This window comes from Protopterus annectens, chromosome 1.part1 (genome assembly GCF_019279795.1).
Source record: "Protopterus annectens isolate FY-2018-M chromosome 1.part1, PAN1.0, whole genome shotgun sequence".
In the NCBI taxonomy this organism is placed as follows: Eukaryota; Metazoa; Chordata; order Ceratodontiformes; family Protopteridae; genus Protopterus; species Protopterus annectens.
The window spans coordinates 1,837,782,430-1,837,799,699 of NC_056726.1; positions in this window are offsets into that span (position 1 = coordinate 1,837,782,430).

Here is a 17,270-nt window from a genome sequence, read left to right on the forward strand (position 1 = left end):
CTAAACTTGTAAAGGCTCCAGGGCTATTAGCCTAGTACACACCTATGAACCCATGAACCTAATTACATTATAGACAGCACCCCCCCCCAAGTGCAGACCCAGTGGTACATGATCTGGGTACTCAGGCTGACAGGATCTGAACTTCAACCACCATGTATACACAGTAGTAAGGAAATCATTCTATGTGGCTCATCTTATAAGTAAAGGCATCTCATCTAAATCCAAGGATGTTATAATTCCATTATACTCTGCCCTCATCAGACCAATAATTGAGTACAATGCTCCCTTTTGCATGTACCTCACCAGGCACCTGCAACAACTGGAGAGACCACAGAGGTTTCTCACCAAGAAATTACAAGGTACACAAAACAAGTCTTATGCGGAAAGACTGAAAGCCTTGTCACTGTATTCTGTCTCCTACATGTTGCTAAGGGATGACCTGTGCCTGGCTTACAGGACAGTCTCTGACCCAGCCCTGACAGAAATGCTACGCATTCATAAATCAAATTGCACGAGGGTCACTCACTCCAGGGATCTTAACCTAGCCTCTGACATGAAAAAGTCATGCTGGATAGATACATGCATCTCCCAGAGACTGACACTTCAATGGAATAAGCTTCCAATTCATGTGAAACAGAGTTCCTCCTTGACCTTCATTAAACACAACCTAGATCAATGGATGGGTGACAGCAGATTCACTACTGGGTTGGTGTCCATGTCCTTCCTGGGCAGAGGAAGTTGTTATTAACTACCATATACCCTCACCTAAGTAAACTTCACTCACCTAACCGCCGACGATTGGGGCAACTCAGTATAAATATGGCTAGGCTTGTAAGGGCTCTAGGGACATTAGCCTAGGAACCTATGAACATGCACACTAGGCATCTTTATTGTACTCCTCTCTTAATAGTTATTTTTCCCATCTATCCATTTATCATAACTTGCACCCATGAATTTTCATAACATTTCTTTGCTACATTACTATTTCTTCTGCTATGCCACATGCCTCTAAAATGTGCCACACTGCTTCATGGCTCACTTTATCAAATGCTTCAGCTACATCATGTCTTATCAGTCTTAACTTCCTTATTTTCTTATAGTATCACCTCTACTACTTCCTTTACTATAATTAACATTTTTACCTGTCTTCCTTTTTATATCAAAAATGCCTTCTCCTACTATCTTATCCAATACTTTCTCCATCCTTTTTGTAGTATTTTCATAAATATTGTATAGTCAGAATTCCCTAGTGTTACAGGCCTCCAGTTTTTATATATTTTATTTCATCCTTTTTCCATATAAATTTGATCACCCCACCACACCATGTAAGTCTTCTTCCAATGCACCTTCCTTGTATTAAAAAAAACTTCTCTTTCTTCTTTGTAGAATATGTATGGGTGTTGTACCTTTAAGAAGCATTTGCAAGGACAGCACAGGCATAAAAATAGCAAGCACGTGCTAGCTTCAGTGTCATTTTGAGAGTGCAGCCAGAGTCTGAGCATGTATGAGAGAGAGAGTCAGTTTGTTTATAATATTATCTAAGTTAAAGTTATTAAGCCTCAATCCTGATATGTTTGTACATAATAAAGCTGCTTAAACAGAACCCATGAATGGTTGTCTGTTTCATCCTGTCGAATGACATGGAGACAGAACCAGGATTCCAGGGACTGCTTTTTAGAGCTTAAGAGGTGCAGAGTTAACAGTGAAGGTAAACGAAGAGAACTAAGAGCAAAAAAGGGCCAGAAAGAAGCTAAAGGTAAAGAAAACTTGCACAAATTATTATTTTATTAAAAAAGATAAAATGGAGCATTACAAGGGCATATAACGCATTACTACGAATAGCACAGAAATGTTTAATAAGCAGACGAAAGGCATAAAAAAGTTTATTAACTAAACTAAATATTCAAAATTAAGATATTTAATAAAATGATTATCAGAAAAGCACATAGAAGGTCCAGAGTCACCTCGGAATTGATAAAAATGAGCATGTTTAGAGTAAAACGAACAAAAGAAAACAAATTAAATGGGCAAAACAAATATAATAAAGGGCAGAAAGGGCATATTAAGCATAAATAAACAAGGAGATTGCATGTTTTTTGGCAAATTGCAGTGTTTTGGCATAAACTATTTTGCATTGAGTGAAGCTATTCAGGGCATAACTAAAGTTAGTTGAAGTATCACAAAGTGTATAAAAGTGCTTACAGTGTGTTATTTATTTATTTATTGATTTCCATTTTGATGACCGGGGAGGTCCACTGGGCTCAGGGAGCCCATTTTCAGTGGAGGACTGGGGAGAAAAGCTCCACAATACATAGTTTAATTAAAGATACAGGAAAGTATAGTAAAACAGTTACAAAATACAAATACATTTCAAGTTGGAGACATATATTGTTCAATGGTTACATAGAATATAAATCTTGATGATGTCAATAATATGTTCATTTCAAAGAGAAGAGAGAAAAGAGAAAAAAATATTTACAATATATACATTGATAGCAGTATACTTGGATTAGCAAACATTTAGAATGAGCCAAGGTATTTAGAAATTCAGGATGGAGTGAAGTAAAAGTAGGCTAGGTGGGGAGAATGCAGTTGCATTTCCAATTAGAGGACAGGTAAGAATGTAGCTGAGATTTAAAATTATCAATGTTTTCTGAAGTCCTTAATGAAGGGGAGAGATAATTCCATTTTTTGGCTAAGGAAAATGATAGGAGAAGCTGTCCAGCAGGAGACTTAGGTTTGTGGACAGTGATTATTTTATTTATTTATTTATGTATTTATTGACATTTGTTAACCGGGTTTGTCCAACTGGGCTTGTGGCCCATTTTCAGTGGAGACCCGAGGAGAAAAGCTCCAGTAATACATTTTTAAACAAGTACAATTTTAAACAATATTGATATAATAGCAGTTAAAGCAAAAAGATTCACATATGTTGGGTTACATGCATAAAGTTAAAGTTGTATTAAAAAGAAGCTTAGTAACATAAATTTACATTGATATAGTTCAATAGGTCAACAATAAAAAAATTTTGTTTGTATAAAATTATGCAAATGCATAGTAGACATTGGACAGAGAGGTGTAATGAGGTAGTAAGTATGGACCTTTTGAGGGTACATAAAGGGAAGGAAAACTAGGTGGGGTCATGGCAAGGGCAGGTCCTGGAATTGAGAAAATAAGCTTTTAGTTCATTTTTAAAGTGTGAGGTTTGAGAGATTGAACATAAGTCAAGGGGAAGTTTGTTCCAAGCATGGGCAAGGGAGTGTTTGTAGAGTTGTTTGCCTACTGACTTTTTGGGTGGTAGACATCAAGTAATTGTTGGTTAGAAGTACTGAGGGTCCGGGATGGGATACAGATGGAGACTAAGGAAGACAGAGATGGACAGAAGGAGGTTTTATAAAGAATAGAGTGTAGCATATGAAATTGATAAGATAGCAGAAATTGGGGAAGTTCAAGCCATTGAAGAGAGTTTAAAGAAATGCAGTGGTGTGAGTTGTATGGGGAGTTAGTAATGAATCTGGATATTTTATGGTAAGTCTGTTGGAGTTTGTTTAGAGTGGAGGCCTAAATATTGGTAAGAACTGGGCAGGCATATAAGAGGGAGGGGAGGAGGAGTGCCTGGCCCAGGGTAAGTCTAGATTCAGGGGTTAGGAATTTTTTGTTCCGATATAGCAGACCTAGTTTCTGTTTTTTTTTATACACTGGAGTATGTGTAGGTTGAACTTTAGTTCATCATCAATAATGACCCCTAGGAGTTTTGTGTGGGTGTCAGGTTGGATAGTTGTATTGTTAGAAGATGTAATAAAAAAGGAGGTTTTGTGATGAGAAATAGAACGGGAAAGGAAAAGTAGGAGTTTGGTCTTTTTGGGATTTAGGATCAGTAGGTTGTGAGAGAGCCATTGTTCAATGGATAGTAGGGCTTGTTGGGTCAGGCAGTGTAGTTCAGGAATGTTATTTGAGATGGATATAAGTGTAGAGTCATCAGCATACTGAATAAGGGAGGATTTTTTGCATGAGGTGTAAAGATCATTGGTGAAGATGTTAAACAAAAGGGGTCTCAAGATGGAGCCTTGGGGAACACCAGTGGATATGAGAATGAAAGGTGAGGAGGATGAGAGCTATTTGACAGATTGTTCCCTGCCAGACACGTAACTATTAAACCAGGCAAGTACAGGGGGGGATAGGTGGCAATTTGCGAGTTTGGATAACAGTAGAGGATAAGAGACAGTATTGAAGGCTTTGGAGAGATCTAGGAAGAGACAGGAAATGAGTTTATTGTTGTCTAGGGCCTCTGAAATGATATGAGTGAAGGAGAGAAGGGCAGTGGTGGTGCTGTGGTGAGAATGAAATCCATGTTGGGTAGGGGTAAGTAAGTGGTGTGTGAGGAGGTGATTGAGAAGTTGTGAGTGAATACATTTTTCTAATATCTTGGAGAGGGGTGACAGAATGGCAATGGGTCAGTAGTTTGAGGGGTCAGTGGAGTTTCCACATTTATGAAGAGGGATAGTAAAGAAAGATTTCCAAAGGGTGGGGACAGCTGATTCTAGAATAGATTGATTAATTAGTATAGATATAGGATAGGCAATTGAGTCAGCAGCAAGTCTGAGAAATGTAGGAGATAGATTGTCAGTGGAAGTGGAGCAAGGTTTTAGCTTGAGTAGTAGAGATTTGATGTAAGTAATGGGAACTGGCTCAAATGAAAACAAAGTTGCGTTAGTGGAACTTGAAGGGGTGGGTGTCGAAGTAGAGTTTGGCTTAGAGGTTACCAGATTTTGGATGGAAGAGATAAGGTGATTATTCAGGAGGGTAGCTGTTTCCTGAGAGGAAGAGTTAGGGTATGGGGAGGGATTAGAGGGCTTTCCAAGATAGAGGATGTTGTTGAGAGTTGACCAAAATTTTCAAGGATTTGATTTGTTGTGAAGCTGAGCAGAGCTATAGTATAACTTTTTGTCATTAGTTGTATGTTTTTTGCAAGGTTCCTCAGTTGCCTGTATTTTTGAAGAAGAGGTGGTTGTTTAGTTTTAGTCCAGGTTTTCCAAGCACTATCTCTTTGTTTCATAAGGGACCTAGTCTCCTCGGAGAGCCAGGGAGCATGATTTGATTTTACTCTGATCTTCCTAGAGGGAGCTAAGGAGTTTAGAGTACTCATGAAGATGCTATTGAAAGTGCTTACATCATCATTTAGGGGGAGGTGTTTTAGGATGGACCAATCTATGTTGTGGAGAATGGAGTTAAATTGGGATGAATTGAAAGTCAATAGTTTTCAACAGTCTTTGATAAGGTGGGGTTTAGGAACATGGGAGTAGAGTCTTAAGATGGTGGTAGGGAGATTATCACTGAGGGAGTCAGGTAAGGTGGTGGGATTGTGGTATTGGTGGGGGGAATTGGTAAGGATCCAGTCTATGATGGAGCTGGAGGTGGAATTTTTTTGGAAGCAAGTAGGAGATGTTATAAGTTGGTGGAAGCTGTATAGGTGGATACTGAGTTGGTGGAGTCAGTTGTGAGTTTGGGCCAATCAATGTTGACATCACCAAGGATACATGTCTCATATGGTATGTTGTGGGAGAACCAGGATATGATGTTTTCAAGAATGGGCAGATTGTTTCCAGGAGGAAGGTAGATAGAGGCAATTGCAAGTTTTTTGTGGAGATTCAGATGGCAGTTAAGGATGATGATTTCATCTGGGAGGAAGTCAGGAATTGGGGAAGGGTAAGGTGAGAGGTTAAGGTTGTTTGAGTAGATGATGGCCACGCCACCCCCTTTTTTTACAGGTCTATCAGATCAGCAGATATTCTAACCTGGTGGGAGTATTTCACTATTTGAGATTTGTGGCTTGAGCCAGGTTTCAGATAGGGAGAGGATGTGAGGGGGTATTGAGAGCTATCCATGAGTGCAGTTCAGTAACTTTATTTGCTAGACTCTGAATATTCAGTGAGTAAATAGTTAAGTATTTGGATGGAGATGATTGTTGTGACTGAGGTTGGTGACTAGAGAAGTAAGATGGGGGCAGTGTAGAGTTAGCTTTGGTGAGAGTGAGGGTGGGGAGAGAAGAAGAGGGGCCAGGGTTGGGATGGATATCTCCAGAACAAAGTAAGTTTTTAGTGAGGAGAGAATGTGTAGTAGATGCTAGATGGAATTTGTATAGTTTTGGCTTAGCTTTGTGGGAAGGTTTAAAAACCTGTATTATGGATAGTTTATATAGACTTGAGGTAGAGGTAGTAAAGAGATTAGGGGAGATAGTAAAAGATGAAGTAGTTGGATATATGTTGTATGAGTGAGAAGTTGGTGAACATAGGAGTGGGTCAGAGAGATTGGAGTGGTAAGAGGTGGAGATAGAGAGAATAAGAAGTAGTGTAGAAGATATTAGAAAATAATACATGTTGGAATAAAATATGGTCAGATAGAGTAAGTAGAGACAGTGGTATAGAGGAAGTGGTGTTGACAAGATTGACAGATTAGTAAGGTGGTTGTGGCAATAGGCAGGAAGTAGTATTGTAGTAGCTAATGGGACAGGAAGGGGAGGGATAGTTAGGTATAAAGGTAATTGTAATGGGGTGGATGGGAATGGGGGTAGGGTAGGGGAGCAAAGTGAGCCCGAGTGTAGCGAGGGTAAATGGAATGGGGCTAGCACCCTGGTCAAGATAAAGTCAGAGAAATAATCAGAAAAAGATAGCGAAAAACTAGCTTGAGAGACAAAGATATAAAGTTTCTAAAGGTATAGTCACCAGAAATAAATAAAAAAAAGAAATAAAATATGAGCAGAAGTAAGCTTAAAAAAGGACGCTGGCCTCAAGCTACACAAGTAGATTTACTTGAAGCAAACCCAGTGCTGTATGGTTAAAATAAGCTACACTAGAGACGGGCTTTGTAGGGTTAGGGGTCTTCCTAGCAGCTAAAATCAAGGCAAACAAAAAAAACATTAATATGTAAGAGTCTGAAGACAGTAAAATAGGGCAGATGCACTAACAAAGGCAGTTTTGAGTAAGGCTAGAAATGAATTCAGGGAAAGGTAAAGTACAGAACAGGAGAATATACACAGAAACAGTATGAGGATAGTGGGTAACCAAAGAGAAAGGATAGAAGCTGCAGGCATCTGTTTTTCTTGGCGACAAGCAAAAAAAAAACTGTAAATTCCTGTTATACTTATAAATTCTAGCATTAATTAAAAGATTAGCTTATCATATAGTAGTTATTCACTGAGACACATACTTCAGCAGAATTATTTTAAGCTTAAAATGGTGACTTCCGGACCGATGGTTAGAGTTGCAGGGTATTTGTTAAGGTCCTCAAACCTGTGTTGCCTGTACTGTGGCCAGGAGAAAAACGCAGGGAAAAATCCACTAGGGCTATGAAAACAGAGAGGAAGGGGATTAGTTATGAACAAGTAATTCAGGAAAAGAGCGAGAGACGAAAATACCATGGGTAGAGAGAAAAAAAGTAATACAGGTAGGCAGAGGCAGTATATCAAGCATTAATTACCATTGTATGGGTGTCTTGCACACATAGCTAGCTAATAACACAGCAGTGTTTACACCTATGCATAAAATAATACAGAACAACTGTAGTTAACAACAGCACAGTGTAGACATACACAAGGCAATAATTCGCAAAGCAGGAAAAATTCAGGATATTGAGGACACGAATAATTAATACATTTGTTAATCGGGATGGTCCAACTAGACACAGGTCCATTTTCAGCAGAGACCCGGGGAGAAAAGCTCCACAGTAAGTAACATTTTACACAATATGTTAAAATACAGTATACAGCAGAAGACATAACAAGACCTATATATACAGGAAAAAATGGTTACACATGGTTAATAACAGAATAAGTATACAAATTCAATCAGCATTAGGAGAAGACCTAGACTATAATATATATTACAGTAGGTACATTAGGAAGTGAAGTATATAAGTGGAATAATTTGAGGACCTATGTAATACATGGGCATAGCCACTTATTCTTTAAGTGTGTTTTAAGTGAGTATTTAAAGTGAGAAGAGGAAGGGGCAGAAATCAGAGCAGGAGGGAGATTATTCCAGGTTCTAGCTATGGAGTGGGAGAACAGTGCTTTTCCTGCAGTATTGTTATCCCTAGAGATACAGAGGAGGGTTTTGTCAGAAGATCAGAGAGGACGATTTGTATTATAGTGGGTTAGAAGTTGGCCTAGTACAGGGTTTTTTTCTGGATGTGTTACCACATTGCAGGCAATGACTAATTTGTGATAGGTTAGTAGCTGGGGAAGTTCCAGTCATTGCAGTTTCCTTAGAGCCTGGCAATGGTGGGTTCTAAAGGTGGAGTTGTTTACAAACTTGGCAATTTTATTATAACAAGATTCGAGTCTGGCAAGGTCAAGTTTTTTAAGCTGGGTAAGAACTGGAGCAGCATATTTTAGGGTAGACAAGAAGTGAGTTTGGGCTTGGGTAATCTGTGCTTGTTTTGAGAGGGATTTCCTGTGCCTATAGAGTGTTCCCATTTTTTATGGACATTTTTGATAGTTTGTGAAATGCGAATGTCGAAGTGTAGATTTTTATCAATTTTAACACCTAGGATTTTAGTATGGTCAGAGGGAGAGATAATAGTGCCATTCTTGGAGAAGATAGTGAAGGATAAAGGGGTGGAAATGGTTTTGTTGGGGGGTGAAAAATAGTAATTTAGTTTTATTAGGGTTTAGGATAAGTTGAATCTGAGTGATCCAACTTTCTACAGAGCTAAAGGATTCCTGGGTGAGTTGTTGTAGGATGGGAAGTGATGGAGCTGAACAGATAAGAGTTGAATTGTCAACGTATTGTATACGTGAAACATGCTGTGTGGTGGTATGGAGATTATTGGTGAATATGGAGAAAAGAAGTGGGTCTAATATGGAGGCTGGTGGTACACTTATGGTAGTTGAGAGTAAGGGGGTAGTACACTTTACCATTGGACAGATTGTTGCCTATTTGACAGATAGCTTTTAAACCAGGCTATAGCAGAAGGGGCAAAGGATAGAGATGTCAGGGTGTCTAGTAGTAAGGAATGTGAAACCATGTCAAATGCTTTGGAGAGGTCTAGAAATATTGCAGATACAAAGTTATTATTATTTCTATGTTGGTTGATCAGATTGGTGAAAGAGAGCAGAGCGGTGGTTGTGCTATGGTGTTGTCAGAAGCCATGCTGTGAGGGAGAGAGGAGATGGTGTGAGTTTAGGAATTGTTACCTGAGAATTTATACATTTCTCTAGTATTTTAGATAAGGGGGATAGAATGGCAATGGGGTGATAATTTTTGTATTCATAAGAGTTTCCGCCTTTATGTAGTGGAATAATGTATGATACCTTCCATAACTGTGGGGCATATGCTTCTTGTATAGAGAGATTGATAAGAATAGAAATAGGGTAGGATAAAGATTCAGCAGCTATTTTTAGGAAGTTGGCTGGTAGATTGCCAGTGGCAAGGGTGGTAGGTTTCAGTTTTAGTAGGTGTTTTTTAATTGCTGAGGTGGGAATGGGTGAGAGCGTAAATGATGGGATGTTGTCAGGCCTTTTGTTTGTGTTATATGTAGGGCTGTTTTTGGATAGTTGGGAGGACAGTGTTAAGATGGATTCTGTGAAGTAGTGATTGAATTGGGAGGCAATGTCCTTGTTGTCACTCATGGAGTTAGGAGTGGAAGTGGTAGTTTTGCCTGGTTTTAGGAGAGAGTTAATGGCATGCCATAACTTTTGGGGATCTTTTGTATGTTTGTTTTAGATAGGATTAGGTTTTGGTGTGCAGATCTAAGACTTCTATGTTGTGTATATGGTTGTAGGATGTTTGTTAGTGCAGGCATTTAATAAGTTTGAATATTAGCCTATGGGCTGTAGTAAGCTGGAGGTAACCTAGATAGTTGAGGAGTTCTAACCAGTTTAACAAGTGGAGGGGAGTACAATGATGGGAGGAGTATTTGGCTTTGGTGGCAAATTTAGAAATTTTATTATAACAGTTTGCAAGTTTGGAAGAGATAGAGGAAGATAGGTTGGTTAGTAAAGGAATTCCATACATTAGTAAGGAAAGTAGATAAGGTGGTGAGAGATTGTCTAATAGAAGGAGAGAGAAAGTGGTTGTTTCTGTATAGCATGCCAAGTTTTTGATGTTTTTTGTTTAAGTTTTGCTGTATGTGGGTATCGAATTTTAGGTGTTCATCTATAGTTACTCCAAGTAGTTTAGCGAAGGGAACGACCTCTATGGGAGAGTTGTTATAGCTGATAATTTGGAAGGAGGTTTTATCAAGAAGGAAGGATTTTGCGGGCAAGAATAGCAATATTTTGGATTTGTTAGCATTTAAAGAAAGGTGGTTTTGAAGCATCCAGTTCTCTGTAGTAGAGAAGGCAGTTTGCGTCTTTGTTTGGAGCTCAGAGAGGTTAGAGGCAGAGCAGACTACAGTTGAGTTGTCTGCATATTGTATGATTTTGGTGTTAGGTATGGCCGAGTGAAAATCATTGATAAAGATGTTAAACAGCATTGGACCGAGGATGGACCCCTGGGGTACACTAGTGGAGGTAGGCAGGAAAGATGAGGAGCCTTTTCTCCATTTCACAGCCTGAGCTCTATTGGACAGGTAACTTGAGAACCAGGAAAGGGTATACTGAGAGAAATTAAGGTTAGAAAGGTGGCTCAGGAGATGGGTGTGGGTGACAGTGTCAAATGCCTTGGAGAGATCTAATAGAACTGCTGATACTATTTCTCCAGAATCACGGGCATGGTTGACTGTATCTAAGAAAGAGAGAAGAGTGGTTATTGTGCTATGACCAGGTTGGAAGGCGTGTTGGGTTGGAGTGATAAGTTGGTTTCTGGTTTGGAAAGGCATGAGCTGGAGGTGGCTGCATTTTTCCAGAATTTTTGAGATTGGGGAGAGGATAGTTATGGGGCAGAAGTTTGAGATATTATTGTTTTTGCCTCCTTTGTGGAGAGGTAGAATAAAGGCTGCATGCCACAGTTTGGGGACATAGGATTCCTGTATGGATCTATTGATCAGGATGCTAATGGGGAGGGCGATTCCATCTGCAGCAGTTTTTTAGAAAGAGAGATGGGATATTGTCAGGGGCATTGGAGCATGGTTTTAGTTTGGAGAGTAGGTTTTATGTAGGAGGAAAATATGGGTTTAAGTTTAAATATGGGAGGAGGGTTAGGGATAGTGGGTGGGGTGGAGGCCATGGTAGAGGGGTTGAGTTGAGGGGAAGGAGTGCTGTTTGGGAAGGTCTTGGTTAGTTTTGCTATTGAGTTGGCAAAGAAGGAGTTGAATAGAGAGGCTATTTCTGGATTGGATTTGTTGGTGTCAGGGCATGGATTGTTTTTGGTGCCTGGGTTGAAAAGTGAGTTAATTGAATTCCAGAATTCTCTGGGGTTTTTGGAGTGGTTGGACTAGAGTTTAATATAGTATGATTTTTTTTGTCTTTGATCATTTGTTTTTTGAATCCAATGCACTATTTAGACATCTTAATATATTTTCAGATAATGTTTTTAAATGTGTACTGGTGCATTAGGTTAAAAATGATTCCGGTGGGGGGGGGGTCCCTGGATAGTATTTTTAGAGCAAAAGGAAAAATGGTGGCAAGTGGTTTTAAATGCAAGCTTTCCCCTGGTTTAAATGATGCAATTTCCATTTCCAGTTTACTAAAGTTAAAGGTATATGACAGGTAATATTCCTGTCAGTTTAGGTAATGGTTGTAGCAGCAGAGAGATACATATGCATATATATAATTTTTCACCATAAAATGGTTAAAATGCTTAGGGCATTATTCTAGTGCTTCATTGGTCTAAAAGTTTTGAATTTGCTGATGTCATGCAAAAACTGAGTGTGTTTTTTAAAATACTTTTGTCTGAAGAAGTTTGGAGATTGCTCTAGACAAAAGCACTTACAATAAATGGTTTTATCTTGATTCAACTTGTTTGACTGAGCTGCATTTTCTAGTACTGGTTTATTCCATTTTGTTTTCTTCTGCTGTGCTGCCTTTTTAGTGAGATGGGTGTGAGAGACAGTGTCAAATGCTGTGGAGAGATCTAATAGAACTGTTGATACTATTTATCCAAAATCACAGGCTTGGTTGACTGTATCTAAGAAAGAGAGAAGAGTGGTTATTGTGCTATGGCCAAGTCGGAAGGTGTGTTGGGTTGGGTTGGAGTGATAAGTTGGTTTCTGGTTTGGAAAGGCATGAGCTGTAGGTAGACTAATTTTTCCAGAATTGTTGAGATTGAGGAGAGGCTAGCTATGGAGCAGATGTTTGAGATATTATTATTGTTGCCTCCTTTGTGGAGTGGTAGAATAAAGGCTGCATGCTACAGTTTGGAGACATAGGATTCCTGTATGGATCTATTGATCAGGATGTTAATGGGGAGGGACATTCCATCTGTGGCAGTTTTTAGAAAGAGAGATGGGATATTGTCAGGGGCATTGGAGCATTGTTTTATTTTGGGAGTAGTTTTTTTATGTAGGAGGTAGAGATGGGTTTAAGTTCAAATATGGGAGGAGGGTTAGGGATAGTGGGTTGGGTGGAGGCCAAGGTAGAGGGGTTGAGTTGAGGGGAAGGACTGCTGTTTGGGAAGGTCTTGGTTAGTTCTGCTATTGAGTTGGTAAAGAAGGAGTTGAATAGAGAGACTATTTCTGGATCATATTTGCTGGTGTCAGGGCAGGGATTGTTTTTGGTACCTGGGTTGAAAAATTAGTTAATTGAATTCCAGAATTCTCTGGGGTTTTTGGAGTGATTGGACTGGAGTTTAATATAGTAGGATTTTTTCTCTTTGATAATTTGTTTTTTAGCAAGGTCGCGGAGTTGTTTATATTTAAGAAGAGTTTCAGGCTGTTGTTGAGGTGGTAAAGTTTCCAGGATTTGTCTCTTTGCTGCATAAGTCTTTTGGTTTCTTTAGTTAGCCATGGGGCAGTGTTGGGTTTTATTCTTTTAGTTTTTGATGGAGCTAGGGAGTTAAGGACATTTAAGAGGGTAGAGTTAAAAAATTCTATGGCATTGTCTGAAGGGAGAGTTTTTAGAGTATTCCAGTTTATTCATTTGAGCGAGTCAGAGAAAGATGTGGGGTCAAAGATACTAAGGTTATGTGTGTGGATGTATTGGTGTAGGTGAGGTGGGGAGTAGATTACTCTGTGGATGAAAGCTGACAGGTGATAACTAATGGAGTCTGGTAAGGTGCCAGAGTTTGAGATTTTATTTGGATGGGTGACTAGGATCCAGTCAAGAGTGGAACCTGGGGAATTAGTTTTGTTGGGTCCAGTAATGGAGTTGGTTACTTGGGTAAAGTTGAATAGCTTGATAGATATGGTGGGATTAGAGTCATTAATGTTGTTCCAGTCTATGTTTACATCGCCTAGTATATAGGTCTTAAACTTAACATTAGCTGAAGCCCATAGGAGGATTTCTTCAAGGTTGTGGTATTGTTTCCAGGTGGGATGTAAAGGGCCATGATACAAATGCTTTTATGGTTATTCATTTTTTGTAATCCTATTACTAGCTCTGCGTTATTGAACTAAGGAATGAGATTTGGGAAAGGAATAATGGATAGTAGGTTAGAGTAGATTAAGGCTACCCCTCCACCTTTCCTGTTTAAGCGGTCATATCTGAGGGCTTGAAACCCGGGGGGGGGTAGGATTTCAGAGTCAGAGATGTGGGGTTTTAGACACGTCTCAGAGATGGCAACAATATCAGGTAGGTTGTGGTTTAGCCAGGCATGAAAGAGGGCTGTTTAATTTTTGAGACTCTGGGCATTGACTGTAAATAGTTTGAGGATTTTATGGTTGGTCATATAGCTTGGGACTGGGGGATTGAGATCAGTGGATGTATTAGGTCCAGGGTTGAGGTGTATACCCCCTACTAAACAGAGGATGTTAAAGAAAGATAGTAGTAGGAGGTTTGGTTTGCTTTTTAAGTGTTCTGGTGAGTGTAATATTGGTGTAGGTATATGATGTTTTATAGAGGAAGGTATAATTTTTAGGTTGAAGTAATGGAGTGGGTTGGGCTGGACTAAAGAGGAGAAAATAGTGTGGAAGTGTGTCTTTGTGGTGTAAGGGTGGTGGTTGTGAGTGGGGGTGTGGGACAGGAAGGAGGGGGGAGTTGGCTGGTGGAGTAGTATGTAGCATGGTGTAATGGGATTAGAAATAGTAAAAGGATAAAGGGGATGTGGAGGGTTTGGAATAGTAAAGAGTGCATAATAAGAGGGTGTAAGTATGATATTTTAAGATTTATAGAATTTAAAGAAGTGTGGTTGAGTCTGGTAGTAGGAAGGGGATTAGATGCGAGTATAGACTTTAAAGGGTTGGGTGGGAGTGATTGTATTTGATAAGTGTAGATGAGAGGGGGAGGGGATAAAGTGAGGCAGAGATTGGTTGGATAGAAGGAAGAAGGGGAGGGAACGTTGGTCAAAATAAAAGTAGGAATAATGGGGGTGGGTGGAATTTGGGGGCAGGGTAGGGGAGGAGTGAGCAGGTAGAGCCAGGGAGAAGATGGCTGACAAAACCAATCAGTGTAATGTAGCTGTAGCGAGGAAGCTCAGAGAGACTGCTGGATCAGAATAGTAGAGGTGAGACTAAGCTGTAGAAAAAAGAAAAAGAAAAAATATATATAAACTTGTCAAGAAAGGAAGGGAGTCTGCTGGGGTGAAACACAAACTCAGCAAATGTGAGTTTAAATATGTAGAGTGGGTAGGCAGTGCCACCTAGTGGCGCAACTTGTGAAGTACAGCTTGGCAAGACCAAGATGACCAAAACAGTGGGTAAAAGATAGGAGAATTGTTGGACTGCTGTACGCTGCTTAGCAAATGTGAGGAGAACATGTAAACTACAGTATTGTAAGCAATTATAGTAGCACAAATAACGATAGGTTCCTATACATACACGTAGTTTAGTCTTGGGGAAGGCTGCCTGTTTAAGTAACTTCAGGAGTCCCAGTATGGATGCCCTTTTCAAGGGAGATGTCTCTGTATGAGATGGAGTAGAATAAGAAGAACCGGGGGGATTGACGCAGCACGAACAAGGCATAATTTAGTCTTTGGGAAGGCTGTCTGTTTAAGGCACTTCAGGAGTCCCGGTATGGATGCCATTTTCAAGGGAAGTATCTCTGTATGAGATGGAGTGGAATCGGAAGAACCCGGGGGGGTTGACACAGCACGAACAAGCGAGCAAAGCCAGCAGTCTACTGCAGGACTGATCAGAGTGTATGTTTATCACTGTGCATTTATTCCGAAAAGATTGTTGTGTGTAAAATGCAACTATTTCATGAAGCACAGCTTAAATACAGCCATTTCAAAAGGTTTATTGTGCTGGGTGTGTCTATTTGTAAAGGGCTGCCATTACAGAGTGTTTCTTGCACTGTAAAGAGTTATTTAGCAAAATACAGCCATGTTGTAAATGTTTCAGTGTGCTGTGTACTGTTTATTCACAAAGTGCAGTTACTTAAAAATGTTTCTTACTCTGAGCTTCTACTGCCCAGTTTACTTGCACATTGCAGTTATTTAAAATAGTTCTTACACTGATAAGAGATGATTTCTCAAAGTACATTAATTTCAAGTGTTCTTGTGCCACAGAGACTTATTTCGCAAAGTATTGCAGAGTTCAGTTACTTAGAGGCTTATTGTGCTACTGGGCATAGTTACAAGTACTGGCATAAATTTCTGGCATATATATATGTGTGTGTGTGTGTGTGTGTGTGTGTGTGTGTGTGTGTGTGTGTGTGTGTGTTCGTGCATATTTGCAAAAGCTGAAGAAAATAACACACTGTGAACAAGCACCAACACTTCACTCAGCTCGATGAAGAAATAAATGTAAAAAGCCGTTCTTATTCACTTTATTACCAAAACAAAATAAAATTAAGCGCTTTACGTTTGGGAATTATCCAAACTTCTTCAGATATTTGTCACTTAATTTTCTATATTTGCAAAAGCCTTCACTGATGTGTTAATATGGCAGAGGCATTTCTCAGACCAGGTCCACTTGTCTTTGTGTCTTTGATCAGAATATTGCAGAGAATTGGAGAATATTTGAGCAAGAGTATGATATTTTCATATAAGCAGCTTATTCTGATAAAGATGCATGCACTGGGGCATTCATTTTGTTAAATCTAGCTGGGTCAGAGGCCAAATAGAGTGTTCATTTGTGTACGCACCAGCAGTGTATGAAGGAGAGTGGGAAACCTGTCATATTGTTGTTCAGACTGAATCAAGGGAAGCCCCCCAAATACTTGAAATGCAAATTCAGAGAAATGTGCAATCCCCAGACAAATGTTACATTAGAGAGGCATTTGTTTTACACAACAGATGCGGAGTCTACATGTCCTCCCCATGGTCAAGTGAACTTTAAAGACATGCAGGTAGATGGATGCGTGAGTGGGTGTGCCTTCTTTGAAGGTTGGGCACTGGGCTGGCAACTCGACACCGTAAAAATCTGCTGCCAGTCATTAACAGACTGGTGATCTGCTGTGACTATCGCTAACCACGAAAAGCCAAAAGACACAACATCAAAAGACAGGAAAAACGTTTGCAGTTTATATTACTGACTTGAGAAACAAAGCTAAAACCTTCATGTTTGGTGATTTAAAAGATGAGATAATAAAGGACAGGCTTGTGTGTGGTATTAATGGTGCTGCTGTGAGAAAGGTTTTGCTTTGTGACAGTGATTTAATGCTGGGTAAGGCTGTTGACATTTGTCGGATCCATGAAGTTACAAAAAGGTACACAAGTATGCTTGCAAGTGACAAGAGCATGGTTTCAGCAGGCTCCAGAGCAAATGTAGACAGCATGCAGCATGTGGCAAGCAGAAACAGGCCTAAGCACGTGGCAGCTGCAGCCCCTGCGGGTGTGGCAGGGAAAACCTGTAGTTTTCCAACAAGTTCCAAGACTAGTTCAGTCAAAGGAGCATGTTCAGTGCAGTAAAAGGGTGAATCAGCAAAACTCAAGACAGGCTTTCTTGTTACTGTCACAATTGTGGTGCCAACCATGAATCTAAAAGAGAGAAGTGTTTAGTATTTGACCAGCAATGCCACAAATGTAAAAAATTGAATCATTTTCAAAGGTTTTGCAAAGCAAGTAAACCTCACTCAGTTACAAAGAAAGGTCATTTAAAAAAGCAAGTTGATCATATAGAAAGCTGCAACTCTACTTTCTGTGTAGATAGTGTATTAATAATTGGTAAAAGAGTTAATGATGTAGATCTCTTGGCAAAGAATGAAGTGTTTTGCACTGTCCTGATCCATGGTAAATCCAACAAGTTCAAAGTAGATACTGGTTCAAAGTGTAACGTTATGTCAGCAGAAACATTTG